Genomic DNA, 16,214 nt, shown 5'->3' with positions numbered 1-16,214 from the left:
ATATTGTGAGGGTTCCTGAAATTTGCCAGAAAATTAGGAGAATAACTAATTGGGAGACTCTGAGACCAGAAAGAACAAATATGGAAGTGTCAGGAAGTAATGTTTTCATTCCACATAACATCTATTTGTTTCTTGCTCTCTCTGGGTCCTGACTATTGAATTTATGAAAATTGAAGGAAGTAGTGTGTACCAAAGGGAAACAATTAGGGGGAGGTGAGGATAAAGAACATCCACTGCCTCATGACTGGGGAGATAAAAATATGCAATAGAGAAATGTGATGTCATTGGTTGCAATAAATTTAACAATTGCAATGCAACAATTAAGAATATAGTCTTTCTTAAGTTGCAAATAGATGGGTATGCATAAGGGAGATAAGTTACAATACAAATTAATTTCATTTAATTAGTAGAAGAGACTAGATGAGTGGTCTTCAAACTTTTAATACTTCTAAGTATTATTTCTCTCTCTCTCTCTCTCTTACTCTCTCTCTCTCACACTGTCTCTGTCTTTCTCACACATATGCAGAGAGAAAGAGCGACACACACAGAAAGAGGGAGGAGGGAGGGAGGGAGACACAGAGAGAGAGAGAGAGAGAGAGAGAGTACACATGCACACACAATGCAAATTATCCCTTCATAAATAAACCAAAATAAAATCAATGTATATCAATGTATATGTGTGTTGCTTCCCATCCTAGCTAAGGAAAGGTGTAGAAAAGAACTCTGGTTTTCACACCCCTCAATTTGCCATGGCCACCATCACTAGCTATTGAATGCCCTGTGATGACCTGCAGAATGGCACAGAGGTTAGGAGGATAAACTTTTGAGCTACACAGATCTAACTTAGAATCTCTGCTGTGTCACTTGTTAGCTGGACTTCCTACTCCTAACACTTAAACTTCTTAGCCTTGGTTTCTTTCACCACCTGCCTCCCAGAGTCATTTGATAAGACTAAATTAGAAGAAGTATGTGTAGTATTCTAAACAGAGGAAGCACTCAATAAATGCTGGCTAATATCATCCCCTCCAAGCTCTTTGAGGGTGATGGCCTAGTATTTGATAAACCTGTGAACCATGGAACTGTCACTATGAAGGACAAATCTGGCAAAGCACACCACCTCTAGGAGAGACGGTACCCACCAAAAGGCTTTTGAATTTGTTGCCTAGTACTGCTTCTACTCCAAATCACTCAAAGTTGTTTAGACTTCCTTCAGAGGCCTGTGGACTTAGGCAGGACTTAAGATGTCTTTGTTAATATAGCTAATGAAAAACACTGATAGCATGTAGAAACAATGACCTGCCAGAGTTGAAGGTAGACATTTACTTTCCATCACCTTGTCCATTTAGTTCACAATTGACAGCTTTATGCCTTCAAAGAATCATTCTGAGACTGGATGAGTCTAAAGCTTTGCATGTGAAATACTGCGCAAATGAATTTGAATTAACAATACTAAAATATTTAGTGATTTCAGGCAACCATTGTAACATGTATTGACTCAAAACTAACTTTTATGAGTTTTGTCTGGAGACAAATTCTGTGAAAAACGCTTAAACAAATTAAACACAAAGTTAAAATTTATTTGGAAGACAATGCTATACTCAGTCCAGTTTTGGATGTCCTCTTGGATCAGAAGCATGTTAGTCATTTAAGAAATATACATGTCCTGAAGGTGTTATTTCAATAGAGCAAAAACCCTAATCAACAACAAAATCTTATTCTTATAAATATACAAAAATAGCAGCAATATAGAATGAAAGAAATTAATATTCATAGCCATTTTCTCTTCTTGTCATTCTTAAGGAAATGTCATTTTGATGGAAATGAAAATCATGTTGGCCAGGTGTGGTGACTCATGCCTGTTATCCCAGCACTTTGGGAGGCCAAGGCAGGCAAATCACCTGAGGTCAGGAGTTCGAGACCAGCCTGGCCAACATGGTGGAACCCCGTCTCTACTAAAACTACAAAAATAGCCAGGCATGGTGGTTCATGCCTGTATTCCCAGCTACTCAGGCGACTGAAGCACGAGAATCACTTTAACCCAGGAGGCAGAGGTAGCAGTGAGCCAAGATCACACCACTGTACTCCAGTCTGGATGACGAAGTGAGACTCTGTCAAAAAAAAAAAAAAAAGAGAGAGAGAGAGAGAGAAAGAAAGAAAATCATGTTGAAGTCATCCTAGGGTTGACTGTAGGGGTTTTCCAAACTCCTACTTCATTGCTGAAGTCTACCTATCATGAACATATCTAATTTTGCTTTATGTTCCTCTTAGATTCCAAAGCACAGACAAATGATTTATTTGTTTGTTTTGCTGAAAGGTAGATTATAAAACTTGTATCCCTCTGTAATGTTTTATAACTAAGACCACTGAGGAAAACACTTAGCATTTCCCATCCTTCATACGGTATATATAAAAATTAAAGAGCACAGATCATCCTTGCTAAGTTATCTTTGGTTCTTGAGCACAGACACTGTATTTTTCCTTCATACATATCTGATCCTTCAAAAGTGCTTATTTGTCATTTCCACCTTTCTGTGGAAGTGCCAGATACTCTCATTCATAGAGAATAACTAACAAGGCAGCTAAATCTAAAAGTTCAACATCAAAGGGCTTGAAATATCCTACCTTAATGTTGGAATTTGGATCATCTAGTGAGCCTGTGTAATTTGGTTTCTTAACTAGAAAATTTCAGTAAAAAAGCTGGGGCCCCCTGGCTCACCTGGCTGAGTATCATTGCCTCTTTTCTAATTCGTTGTTCCATGACAAACCCTTTTGAAAGGAGGTACGTCTGTCACAGTTACCTTTGTTCACCCACAAATCTCCCCAAACATGCTCTCCAGCTCCATTTTATAGGTAATGATGTTTCTTAAACAATATTCAAAATGGCACATACTAAATTAATTTTTCCCACATGTACACGGAAATAATGTCCATAGTAAAATTATTTGGAGTCTATGCAGTAACACTAAAGGTGCAATTTAGTTGGTTGTTGTTGTACATCCAACAACTTTTGTGAACCTATTGTATTCAGAGAAGTCAGCTGCATACTTAGGAATAGTGAGAAAATCGTCGAGAATCCAGCACAAACAAAACCCTCATCTTCTCCAACCTGTAAGTGCACTGTTTAGTGGAGGGCAAAGCAACTGTAATATAAAACACAATCCATTCATTTGTTAAACAACCATTTATTAGACACCTATTTATTAGGCTATGGAGACACACATTTCCTGCCTTCGAGGAAATTACAGTTTGATAAAGAATTTTAAATAGGTGCTAAGTAGAAGCACAAACTGAGCATTTTCATTAGAAACAACTTAAACAGTGCATGCGTGAAGAAAGTTACAATCTGCTGAACGTCAGAAATAACAACTCTGGTTTATGTTTATATCAATATTGACCTCATAAAGACTGTGTAATTGTCAGAAAGGGACTGGAACTATTTTGTTGGTTGAGCTTTTATTATTGTTTATTTATTTATTTATTTAAAAGCTATGACTTACATTTCTGTTGTATACTTGAAATTAATTGTAAACTGGCGTAGTGAGCTTCAGAATCTCCGAGTGAGAGCTAGGAAAATAGATTGGTGGGCGTCAGTCACAGAAATTCATTCAACCATTCTGAGGATGAAGCCTGAGAGTCTGCACATCAGCAGGTGATGCTGATGCTGCTGATCCACAGACCACACTCTCCTGCATTGGTTAAAGATGTGGACAGATTGTTGTAATCGCTCCTAGATTCTGAGGAGAGAGTGAAAGATGGTAGGATTCCTGCACTTCTTGGTCATGGCCAGTAGACTGAAGAAACTAATTGCTAAGTCTAATGTAGAAATGAAATAAACTCTTCTTTGGACCATTCAGGAAACGTGTCAGGAAAGGCTTTAGATTTGAGTAACTGTAATTTATCAATACTAGTTCAACCCTCTCTAATCAGTATAGTCAACTTGTTAACCACACAGCTGCATAACCCCCAGGGGCCTGATGAAAAGTGTCACAGAGCTTTAGGGTTTCCAGTTCCCATAGTCACACTGGAGAAATATTAAACATTGTTTGCATGTTTGCACTTTGCTATTCCTCATCACTTGCCCATGCTGTGAGGCAGTCTCAAGTTTTGAGTGAAGAAGCCACCAGAAGCCACAATGGAGTCTGTGGACTCCATTGAGGAAGGCTGTAGCTAGGACAGGCCATTGGATGTGAGCTCATGACATCCCTAAGAGCCAAGTAAACCATTTTCTTTCTTCCATAATGAGAAACGCCACGTGGTTGGCTGCTTCTGTCTGTAATTTCACTGGTGCAGCATGTTTAGATGTCAGCACCAATGGGAGACAAGGAAGAAGTTATTTCTTGTCCTGGCTCAGCTTGCACTGACCATTCTGTGACTTATGACTGACCCTTTGGGGTCAGTTAAGTTCTCTAGTGTAGAGTTTCTGTGTCTATAAAATGAGAATGCAAGATGGCAGGGAATTTTTAAAGAGCTGTTACCACGGTGTCATGTGTTACGGGGTGTGTTTTTGTAGTAATGTTAAAAAGGCATATTTTAAAATATGTGCAAAGGGAATATTTAAAAAGTAACAAGTATGAAAGTACCATATAGACCAGAAATTGCACTTTGGGCATTTATCCCAGAGACATGAAATGTTCACACAAAAACCTGCACACAAACATTCAGAGATGCTTTATTCATGTTAGCCTGAACCTAGAAACAATCCAAACGTCCTTCAGCAAACGAAGGATTAAACAAACAGTGGTAATCTTTACCATGGAATGCTATGCAGGAATAAAAAGGAATTAACTTCTGATACATGCAACAACCTGGATGAATCTCCAGGGGAATATTCTGAATGAAAAGTCAATCTCAGGCCGGGCGCAGTGGCTCACGCCTATAATCCAGCACTTTGGGAGGCCGAGGTGGGTGGATCACGAGATCAGGAGATCGAGACCATCCTGGCTAACCCGGTGAAACCCCGTCTCTACCAAAAACACAAAAAATTAGCCAGGCGTTGTGGCAGGCGCCTGTAGTCCCAGCTACTCGGCAGGAGAATGGAGTGAACCCGGGAGGCGGAGGTTGCAGTGAGTCGAGATCGCACCACTGCACTCCAGCCTGGGCGACAGATATAGGCTCCGTCTCAAAAAAAAAAAAAAAAAAGAAAAGAAAAGGAAAGAAAAGTCAATCTCAAAAAGTTACATATTGTATGATTCCATTTGTGTAGCATTCTTAAAATGACCAAATTTTAGAAATAAAGAACAGATTGGTGGTTGCCAGGAGCTAGGGATAGGAAGGCAGGAGGAGGTGGATATAGTTATGAAAGGGCAACACAGGGATCTTTGCAATGATATAACTAAATATGTGCATGCATGCACACACACACACATGCATGTGCGCGCGCACACACACACACACACACCAGTACAAGCAAAACTGAAGAAATCTGGACAAAACTGGTAGATCATTTTGTAAAATGTTACCATAGGGGGAACTTGGGTGAAGGGTGCAAGGGGTCTCTATATATTATTTCTTACAAGTGCATATGAATCTACAATTATTTCAAATAACACTTCAATTGAAAGGAAGGTTTTTAAAAAAAGTAATAAGGAATTTTGTTTACTGTGAGTCATCCTGGTGGCCAAAAATTGGTGTTAATAGGATTTAAAATGTCAAGCTATATTCAGTAGTTTTTCACTAATTAATTATCAACAGATCTTCTTGTCTACTTTTGTAAACCTTCTGAGAGTAAACCATCTAACATATGGGGAAAAATAAAATAAAATATGATCCTCTGGAGCAGGGATTGGCAAACTATGGCCTGTGGGCTAAATCCACACTGCCCACCTCTTTTGTATGGCCTGTGAGCTATGAATGGTTTTTACATGTTTAAATTTGAAAAAATTTTTAGAAGGAAATAACATTTTTTGACAAGTGAAAATTATACAAAATTCAAGCTTGAGTGACCTTAAAGGTTTATTGGAGCACAACCACACTCATTCATTTATGAATTATTGTCTGCAGCAGCTTTTGAGCTACAACAGCAGAGTTGAATAGTTGCGACAGAGATTTTTCTGACTCATGAAGCCGAAAACATTGACTATCTGACACTTTAAAGAAAAAGTTTGCTGACCTGTGCTTGAGAGGGGTAATTTCCCAGAATTTTCTAGGTTAAGAGAGTCCCCCTTACCACTTGAGCTTCCTAAGGTAGTTCTGATGAGCAATTATCTTAGTTTCCAGGCATTCCCTGAGAAAAATGAGGAAAAGGATGCTAGTAGGTCCAGCATAAACTCCACAGGAAAACGCCCTGAGTACCACTGCCTGGATCAATAGCACGTGTCTTGGGTTGTTCTGCTTGTATACTCTGCACTTCTAGCAGAGGCATCGATCACACTTACAAACTCAGCCTTTGGAGCACAGGAAAGGATGTGGTCTCAGAGTGAGACAGACTTGGGTTCAGGTTCAAATTATCACTCAGGTATTTGCCAGCTATATGACCTGGGCCAAGTTACCCATCTTTCTGGACTTTGTTTTCTCTTCTTTAGAAAAATAGAGATAATTATACCTATTTGCAGTGGCATTGAGAAGATGTAATGAACTCCTATGTCAAGTGCCTGGCATGTAATAGGCAGGACCCAGCAAATGCAAGTTCCAGGATGGGAGCCCAATCATTACACTATTTTTGTGTCTGGGCTCTCCATACTTCACATCCCTCAATCTACCTCAGGAATCTACAAAGAGGCATTGGAATTCTTTCATAAACATCACTCAGGCTCCATTTTTGCACTTTCTCCGTAAGTGTCTATGGAGCATTTTTTTTTTCAAAACTAGACCATCTCCCTGCTGCCTAGACCTCTCCTCCGAGAGACCTGAGTGGAGGCTCTGACACAATGGAATATAAATCAAATTATTTTCCAATTATAGGATGAAATATGTCTTCAGTGCTGGGAAAAACCTGCAGATTGATGTTATCCCAATAGACTCAGCACTAGTCTCCGAGAATAGGCCAGTTCAGGTTTCAAAATGTTTCTAGGTCTTCAGGTTCTAAGACAACCTTTGCACTGAAATCATACAGTCTGAAGGGAAACACACAGGGAGAGTGGCTTGCCAGTTTATCATAGATGAACGTTCAACCCAAAGTGCCCTAACTTGTGATTAGCTCTCCACATTGGTTCGGTGGAGACTTGGGCATGCTTCTCACCCAACTTCTCTCAGGCCAAGTCAGACTGGCAGCCAGAAGGACAGTATTTCATGCTGTACACTCTCTGGAATGGACATAAAATCCAGTCTCAGATGTCTTCTCAGTCTGGGTCAGGCAGAGCAAGAATGGAATGACTAGAATGCTGATGAAGACATGTGTCCCTGAACATGACTTTGATCCCTCATAAAGATGCTTGGATTTTTAGGATGCTGATGTTCATCTAATTTCTGATCTAGGAGGATGTTGTCATGACTGAAAGAGAGAGAGGGACCAAGGGAGAGAGAAGGAGAGAGAGGAAAAGTGATGAATACTTTTTTCATCAGGTTGAGTGGGTAATTTTAGAGTCTGTCAATCTTTTTGCTTAACAACCTTGGCTTAAATTAGTTTCTTTGTCATTTCTCCTTCCTTTCCAGCTGTCTTAAATATGTGGCAGCCTATCAACCAGCAGAACATAAGCACATATATGTAATGACCTAATACGTTTTTTTTCTGTGTGGCTACCCAAGTTTTGTTGCCTAGAGATAAATGAGACTTATGCATCCCCACCATAGCCTGCCTCCCACCGCATCACCCTGCCAAAACTTCCCCCAAATAATGTGGCTGATGACCTCCTCATGGCCAAATCTATTCAGCACTTTAGCTCTTACTGTACTTGACCTCTCACTGATATTTTGTATTGCTTTGTTCTGACATTTCTTATGGCATTGATTCCCAGATTTTCAAATTTCAGGGACTAATGTTATTTTTTAATGGCAGAAGTTAATATGGGTTGCCAACTTTTTTTTTTTTTTTTTGAGACGGAGTCTCGCTCTGTCGCCCAGGCTGGAGTGCAGTGGCCGGGTCTCAGCTCACTGCAAGCTCCGCCTCCCGGGTTCACGCCATTCTCCTGCCTCAGCCTCCCGAGTAGCTGGGACTACAGGCGCCCGCCACCTCGCCCGGCTAGTTTTTTGTATTTTTTAGTAGAGACGGGGTTTCACCATATTAGCCAGGATGGTCTCGATCTCCTGACCTCGTGATCCGCCCGTCTCGGCCTCCCAAAGTGCTGGGATTACAGGCTTGAGCCACCGTGCCCGGCCTCCAACTTTAAATTAACCATTAATGACATAACAAAAAACCTTCTTACCTCAAAAATATCAAAAGAATGTACATTTTGCCATCAAAAAATATAAGAAAGATGTAATCTTGGAACAAAGGACAGCCTTTTATAGTAAATTAATTTAGCTTTATGAAAAAAGCATATTAAATTGCTTACATTTTCTTCATTTCACTACACCTTGTTGGAAATTTCATCATGAATCTGTCCTACTCTGATCTTACATGATTCTAAAGTCCAATCCTGGCAAGGCTTTCCTTCTCCATCTAGCTTTTGTCTACCTTCTCAGCCATATTTCTCACTACTTACCTCCATGAATCCTGGGAATCAGAATCACTATCAATGAACATTTCTCTCTTCCTCTGGACCTGACTCCTTAATAAGCACAAGAACTGTATCTTTGTCTTGTACCCAGCATATGGTCAATCTTCAAAAAACATTTGTTGACCTTTCAACTCAGTGCTTGAGAACAAGACAGCCTGAGTTTGAATCCCAGCTTCTCTACTTACACACTGTGTTACCAGACAGAAGTGTCTTAACTTCTCTGGTTTCAATTCTTCATCCGTAAAACAGGAATTAAATGGAGTCAGTGTGTTAGTATTTATGCAATGCTTACAACAGTCTTTGGCTCACAGCAACTACTATAAAAAGTGATGGTTAAATAAAAAAGCAAAAATGAGTGTAAAACCAAATTACGCAGTTAAAGGCAGCAACTCAAATTGCACTCAGTAATTTTTTCATGGACTATGCCACTGGCCATGGAGAAGGACAGATACAGAAGGTGTCTGAACGAGTCAATACAAATACATCTCAGATGCTGGAAGAACAGCTCAAAGCCACACTGAAAAGATGATGACATTGTTGTCATAAGCTAGAGTCATAAGTGACCTCAGAAATCTCTTTAACAGCAACCCTGACTGCTGGCCATCTTGCCTTTGTTTGAATGCCCCCAGGAAAGGGAGATAATCCCCAGAAGGATAGCTCATTCTACTGATAGGGGGACCATACAGGAGGCAAAAATGCAGAGGGGCATTACAATAAGGGGAATTGTAGAGAGGGGCATCATAGAGAGGAGCACCACTGACAGGGACACCATAGAGAGGGTCGGTATTACAAAAAAAATAATAATAGGGAGGGATACCAAACAGGGGTGTCAGAGAGCAGTACATCATAGACAGGAACGTCACAGAGAAAAGCATCTTAAAGAGTGGCTTCCAAACAAGCCCACAATGAGCTACCACTTCACACCCATTGGCATGGCTATTATCAAACACACACACACACACACATACACACACACATAGAAAACAGCAAGCGTTGGTGAGAACATGAAGTAATTGGAACCCTCATGCATTGATTGTGGGAATATAAAATGGTACAGCCACTATGGAAAACAGTTTTGTGGTTCTTCAAAATGTAAATATAAAATTACCAGATAATCCAGCAATTCCACTCCTAGGTACACACCTAAAAGAATAGAAAGCAGGGAGCAGGGACTCAAACATACACTTGTACACCAGTGTTCACAGCAGCATTATTCACAATAGAAAAAAAGTGAAAGCAACCCAAGTTTCCATTGACATATAAATGGATAAATAAAATGTGGTATACCCATACAATGGAATTGTATTCAGGGCTTTTAAAAGAAATGAAAGTCTGACACATGCTACAACATGATATAAAACTTGAAGACATTATGCTAAGTGAAAGAAGTCAGACAGAAAAGGACAAATACTGTACGATTCCACTTATAAAAGGTCCCTAGAATAGGCAAATTCATACAGACAGAAAGTAGAACAGAGATTACCAGGAGCTGGGGGAAGGAAGAATGGGAAGTTCTTGTCTAATGAATACAGAGTTTCTGTTTGGGATGACGAGAAACTTCCAGAAATACCTAATGATGGTTATACAACATTGTGAATGTACTTAATGTCATTGAATTGTACACTTTAAAAGGGCTAAATGGTAAATTTTACGTTATGAATATTTTACCACAACTTTAAAAATACCTAAAGAAAAAGATTGAGAGGAGCTTCTTAAAGCCAGCCTCTTAGAGGATGGCTTCCTAGAGATAGATATAATGAAAAGGAGCACCATAGGGAGGTGTGCCATAGAAAGGGGTGCCATAGAGAGGAGTACCATAGAGAGAGGCACCAGAGAGAGAGGCACCATAGAGAGGGGTTGCCATAGAAAGGAGTGCCATAATGAGGAGCACCACAGAGAGGGGTGCTAGAGAGACAAGTGCCATAGAGAGGGACAGCATAGACAGAGGCATCACAGATTAAATGCATCATAGGCTCATCACGGATAAGGGCATCATACAAAGGGGCATCATAGAGGACCATTACAGAGAGGAACATCATAGGAGGAGATTCGATGGTTATCATATATCATTTAATCACGGAGAAGGACAGCATAGGATCATCCTAGAGAAGTCTATCAGACATGGACATCTTAGAGACTTTCACCTCAGCCTCTCCTGTCTGGACATGAGATTGTGAGCTCCCTGAGAACAGAAATGGGTCTTATTCATCTTTGTATTTCCAACATCTGGCACACATGTTGGCACCTGACAGGAACCCAATCTTGTTTGTGGAGTGAATGCATGTATAAGCATTTCTTCTACATGCAGTCTTTGAAGAATGTAGAACCTGTTACCCCTTTCTTCTGTTCTGCAGACTGAAGCACCCTAGTTCTTCTTAAAGTGTCCAATGTCCTGAATGTTTCTGGCTTCTCCCTATCCTAAGAGACCTGGATACCCACTGGTAGTAGGCAGAAGTTCTAGGATGTCCCTCCAAAGATGTTCCACCTGAATCCCTGGAACCTTTGAATGTTATGAGGTAGTACTCCCATGATTATGTTAAGGTATACAGCACAGTTGACCTTAAAATAGGGAGATTATCTGGTTAGATACGATCTGGTCTCGTGAGCCCATAAAAGCAGAGAACATTCTCTGACTGATGGCAGAAGGGGAAGTCATAGAGATTCAAAGCATGAGAAAGATTTGATGTACCATTTCTGGCTTTGAAAGTGGAAGGTGTCATGTGCAAGGATGGAAAAGCAACCTGCAGGAGCTGAGCAACCCTCCACAAACAGAAGCAAGGAAATGAAGACCTCAGTCCTACACCTCAAGGAGCTAAATTTAGTCAACAACCTGAGTGATCTTGGAAGTGGATTCTTTCCCAGAGCCTCCAGGTAAGAGCCCAGGATGATCAATATTTTAATTTTAGCCTTGTGAAACCCTCAGCATAGAACCCAGTTGAGCCTATCCAGACTTCAAGCCTATAGAACTGTGAGCTAATAGAAAGTGTTTTATTTTGCTAAATTTGTTGTAATTTGTTATGCAGCAACAGAAAACCAATATGCTATTTGTCATTGTCTTTATTTAAGAGTTCCCAGAACTATTTTTTTTTTTTTTTTTTTGAAACAGAGTCTTGCTCTGTCACCCAGGCTGGAGTGCAATGTCATGATCTCCACTCACTGCAACCTCTGCCTCCCAGGTTCAAGCAATTCTCCTGCCTCAGCCTCCAAAGTAGCTGGGATTACAGGTGCCTGCCACCACACCCAGCTAATTTTTTGTATTTTTAATAGAGACAGTGTTTCACCATGTTGGCCAGGCTAGTCTCGAACTCCTGACCTCAGGTGATCCACTCACCTTGGCCTCCCAAAGTGCTGGGATTACAGGCGTGAGCTACCACATCTGCCCTTCAGAACTAATGTTTTAAATGAGTATTCTAATTAAATGTTTTTTTTTCCAATTCTGAATAGGAAAATAATTCCCTCCCCATCTTCCCTTTAATTTGAGGAAATTTTACTTTCTTATTTTAGCTCATTAATTGCTATTCAATTACTTGAAAGGAATATTTGCAAATGAACTGTAGTAATGTTCATAGTTACCAGAAAGGAGCAGTTGTTTATGTGTTTCTAAATTGTTTCATACAATAATATCTGATTGATAATGTGAAAAATTTAAGTGCCATGATAGAAACACATTGGGACAATTGGAGCTCTATAACTCTAGATTTATAGATGTTTCTAGTTGAGGAGAGTGTAACTTATTCATAAATTTAAAATATAGGAACATCAGAGACATCTGGTTTTCATTCCAAAATGTAAAGAGCGTGGCAGTCATCACACCTGCCCTCTTAACAAGAAAAAGGCAGAACAAACTGAAAACCAATGACTTGTCTTAGATCCTTCAGAGAATTGAGGTCATAGGATAAACTGCCACCCCAGAAACTGAATAGGCAAGCAAATCCAGAGAATATAGATCAGTTTACCTGGAGCAGAGGACATTGGGCCTAATAGCAGTAGGAACACTTAAATAGTAACTTCGATGAATTTCTGGTGACTAAGTATGGACTAGCTTTAGTAAGTAGTTAAAAACTACTGGGAGCCCAATTTCAGTGGGATCCCAACATTTTCATGAGTTTTACCTCTAGGATTCCCCCCACAAGGTTCTCATGGTGAAGATTAGAAAAAATGTACCTAGTGCTTGGCCAGAGCAAGGAGGAAAAGTAACACTTTGGAAATATGAAAGTAACCATTTTGAAATAAGCCCAGAGCATTGTTTACAAAAGAAAGAATCAGTAAGAAGGGAAAAGAATTTACCAGAGCCTCATCTGATTTGGTAGAAGAAAAATTACCTTATTCTAGCCCTCTCTAGCTTTCCTGTCCCACCTAAGAGGAAAAATAAAAGCTGAGAGTCACTTGTGAAGGTCACAGCCCAGGGGCACAAGCCCAATAAAAGATTAAGACCCAATTATAGGATTATACGATGCTTCCCCTCCCCCTACAACCTATAACCACATCAACAGTGCTCCTGTATAATGATAGTGAATTATAAGCAAAATAACTGAAATACTCAAACTCGATTTAAGAAGGAGTTTCTAGGAAAACATAAAGATACAATGGGTGAGGGAGGACAAAGATAATTGAGGAAATTGAAGCCTCTGACAACTACAGCTATAGCAAACAGTAAACATGCATAGCTCCTAGCCAGATCAACATAAAACTTCACACTACAGGTTTATTTATGTACCTCAGTTTCTGTTATCCAGTACATCATGCCCAGCTTTCAACAAAAAAATTATAAGGCATTCTAAAGGGCAAGAAAAACTACAATCTGAAGAGAGAAAGCAAGCATTAGAACCAGATTCAGATATGGTAGACATTTTTGAAATTATCAGACTGGGAATTTAAACTAATTATGATTAATATGCTAAAGGTTCTGTTGGAAAATATAGACAATGTGCAAAAACAGATGGATAATGTAAACAGAGAAATGGACATTCTAAGAAAGAATCAAAAGGAAATGCTATTATAGAAGCCACAAACACTGTAACAGAAATGAAGAATGTCTTTGATGGGTTCATCCACAGACTGTACATGGCCAAGGAAAGAATCCATGAGCTGAAAGATATGCCAATAGAAACTTCCCAAATGGAAATGCAAACAAAAAAAAGAGAATTTAAAAAAGGAACAGAATATTGAAGAACTACGAGACAATTACAAACACAAAAGGTATAACATACACATAATGGGAAAAAGGAGTAGAAAAATTACTTGAATATTTGAATATTTGAAGTAATAATGACTGAGAATTTTCCAAAACTAGTAACAGGAACAAAACCACAAATCCAGGGAGTTCAGAGAACATGAAGCAGAATAAATACTAAAAGTCTACACCTAGCCATATCATATTCAAACTACAGAAAATTAAAGACAATACCAAAATCTTGAAAATATAGTAAGAGCTGTTCATTATGTATGAAGCATAATATAAGCATCTTATGTCACTTAATTTATGTATAAATCTCTATCTCAAGGACTTTATATTTATTTATATTTTTGCTTTCTAAAATATCTCTATGGTTGTTTTATTTTTATTTTCATTTTTATAATTTCAACTTTTAGATTCAGGGAGTACATGTGCAGGTTTGTTACATGGGTTTATTATGTGACACTGAGATTTGGGGTACAAATGATCCCATCATTCAGATAGTGAGCATAGTATCCAGCAGGGATATTTTCAGCCCTTGCCCCCATCCCTCTCTCTCCCCTATAATAGTACCCAGTGTCTATTGTTCCCATCTTTATGTATATGTGAACCCAATGTTTAGCTCCCATTTACAAGTGAGAACATGTGGTATTTGGTTTTCTGTTCCTGTGTTAATTAACTTAGGATGATGGCCTCCAGCTGCATCCATGTTTCTGCAAAGGACATAATTCCATTCTTTTTTATGGCTTCATAGTATTTCATAGTGTAAATGTACCACATTTTCTTTATCCAGTCCACCATTGATAGGCACCTAGGTTTATACCATGTCTTTGCTATTGTGAATAATGCTGCAATGAACATACATATCCACATGTCTTTTTTGTAGGATGATTTCCTTTCCCTGGGATATATAACAAGTAATGGGATTGCTGGGTCAAATGGTAGTTCTCTCTTAAATTCTTTGAAAAATCTCTAAACTGCTTTCCACAGTGGCTGAACTAATTTACACTCCCACCAACAACCAACAGTGTATAAACATCCCCTTTTCTCTGCAGCCTTGCCAGTATCTGTTGTTTTTTGACTTTTTAATAATAGCCATTCTGACTGGTGTGAGATGATATCTCATTGTGGTTTTGATTTGCATTTCTCTGATGGAGCATGTTTTCACATTTGTTGGCCGCTTGTATGTCTTCTTTTCAGAAGTGTCTGTTCATGTCCTTTGTCCATTTTTTGATGGGGTTATTTGTTTTTTACGTGTTCAGTTGTTTAAGTTCCTTATGGATTCTGGATATTAGGCCTTTGTCAGATGCATAGTTTGTGAATATTTTCCCCCATTTTGTCAGTTTGTTTACTCAGTTGATAGTTTCGGTTTTTGTTGTTGTTGTTGTTGTTTTGTTTGTTTGTTTTGTTTTTTTTTTTGAGACAGAGTCTTGCTCTTTCACCAGACTGGAGTGCAGTGGCGTGATCTCAGCTCACTGCCACCTCCACGTCCCGGGTTTAAGCAATTCCCCTGCCTCAGCCTCCCAAGTAGCTGGGACTACAGGCGTGCACCACCACGCCTGGCTAATTTTTTGTGTTTTAGTAGAGATGGGGTTTCACAATGTTGGCCAGGATTGTTTCGATCTCCTGACCTCGTGATCCGCCCACCTCGGCTTCCCAAAGTGCTGGGATTACAAGCGTGAGCCACCGCACTGGCCTTGGTTGATAGTTTCTTTTGCTGTACAGAAGCTCTTTAGTTTAATTAAGTCCCACTTGTCAATTTTTGTTTCTGTTGCAATTGCTTTTGAAGACTTAGCCATAAATTATTTGCCAAAGCTGATGTCAAGAAGGGTATTTCCTAGGTTTTCTTATACAATTTGTAGAGTTTGAGGTCTTACATTTAAATCTTTATTCCATCTTGAGTTAATTTTCGTGTATGGTGAAAGGTAGGGGTCCAGTTTCATTCTTTTGCATATGGCTAGCCAGCTGTCCCAACACCATTTATTGACTATGGAGTCCTTTTCCCATTTTTTTTTTTGAAGGACTTTATATTTATCCCCATTTATAGATTATAAAACAGAGAATCAGGAAGGTTAAGTCTACCTGGTGAGTAAGTGAATTGACCAGAATTCCCAAACTCAGGGCTACTTAACCCCAAAGGCTGCATTGTGATTACTGAGAAGTAGTGCTGATGGCACCTCACTTAGTATGGTGAATAAGTATTGACCTCAGAACACAAAGTTATAAATCTCTGTATTTTGTTTATGAAGTTTAAAGCTGTGATTTCTATTAGTATAGAAATTGTCAAACAGTGTCATTTCTATCTAATATTTATATAATGAAATTAATATGGAACACAAAGGTCAATCCGTAAATGAAGAAAGAAAAATCAAACAAATAGAAGTATTTTTTTTTAATTCCACATAAGCTTTGAGTAATTTTTAAAGCCAAGGGAAATAACATAA

General features: G+C 39.2%; 1 protein-coding gene across 1 annotated transcript in view; it reads left to right on the top strand.

Annotated features, from left to right (window-relative positions):
- Positions 1-16,214, top strand: part of MID1 (midline 1) — a 389,100-nt gene that overhangs the window by 14,020 nt on the left and 358,866 nt on the right. The gene's annotated exons all lie outside the window — the stretch shown is intronic.

Source organism: Macaca fascicularis, chromosome X, assembly GCF_037993035.2.
Source record: "Macaca fascicularis isolate 582-1 chromosome X, T2T-MFA8v1.1".
In the NCBI taxonomy this organism is placed as follows: Eukaryota; Metazoa; Chordata; class Mammalia; order Primates; family Cercopithecidae; genus Macaca; species Macaca fascicularis.
This window is presented reverse-complemented; position numbering and strand designations above follow the sequence as displayed.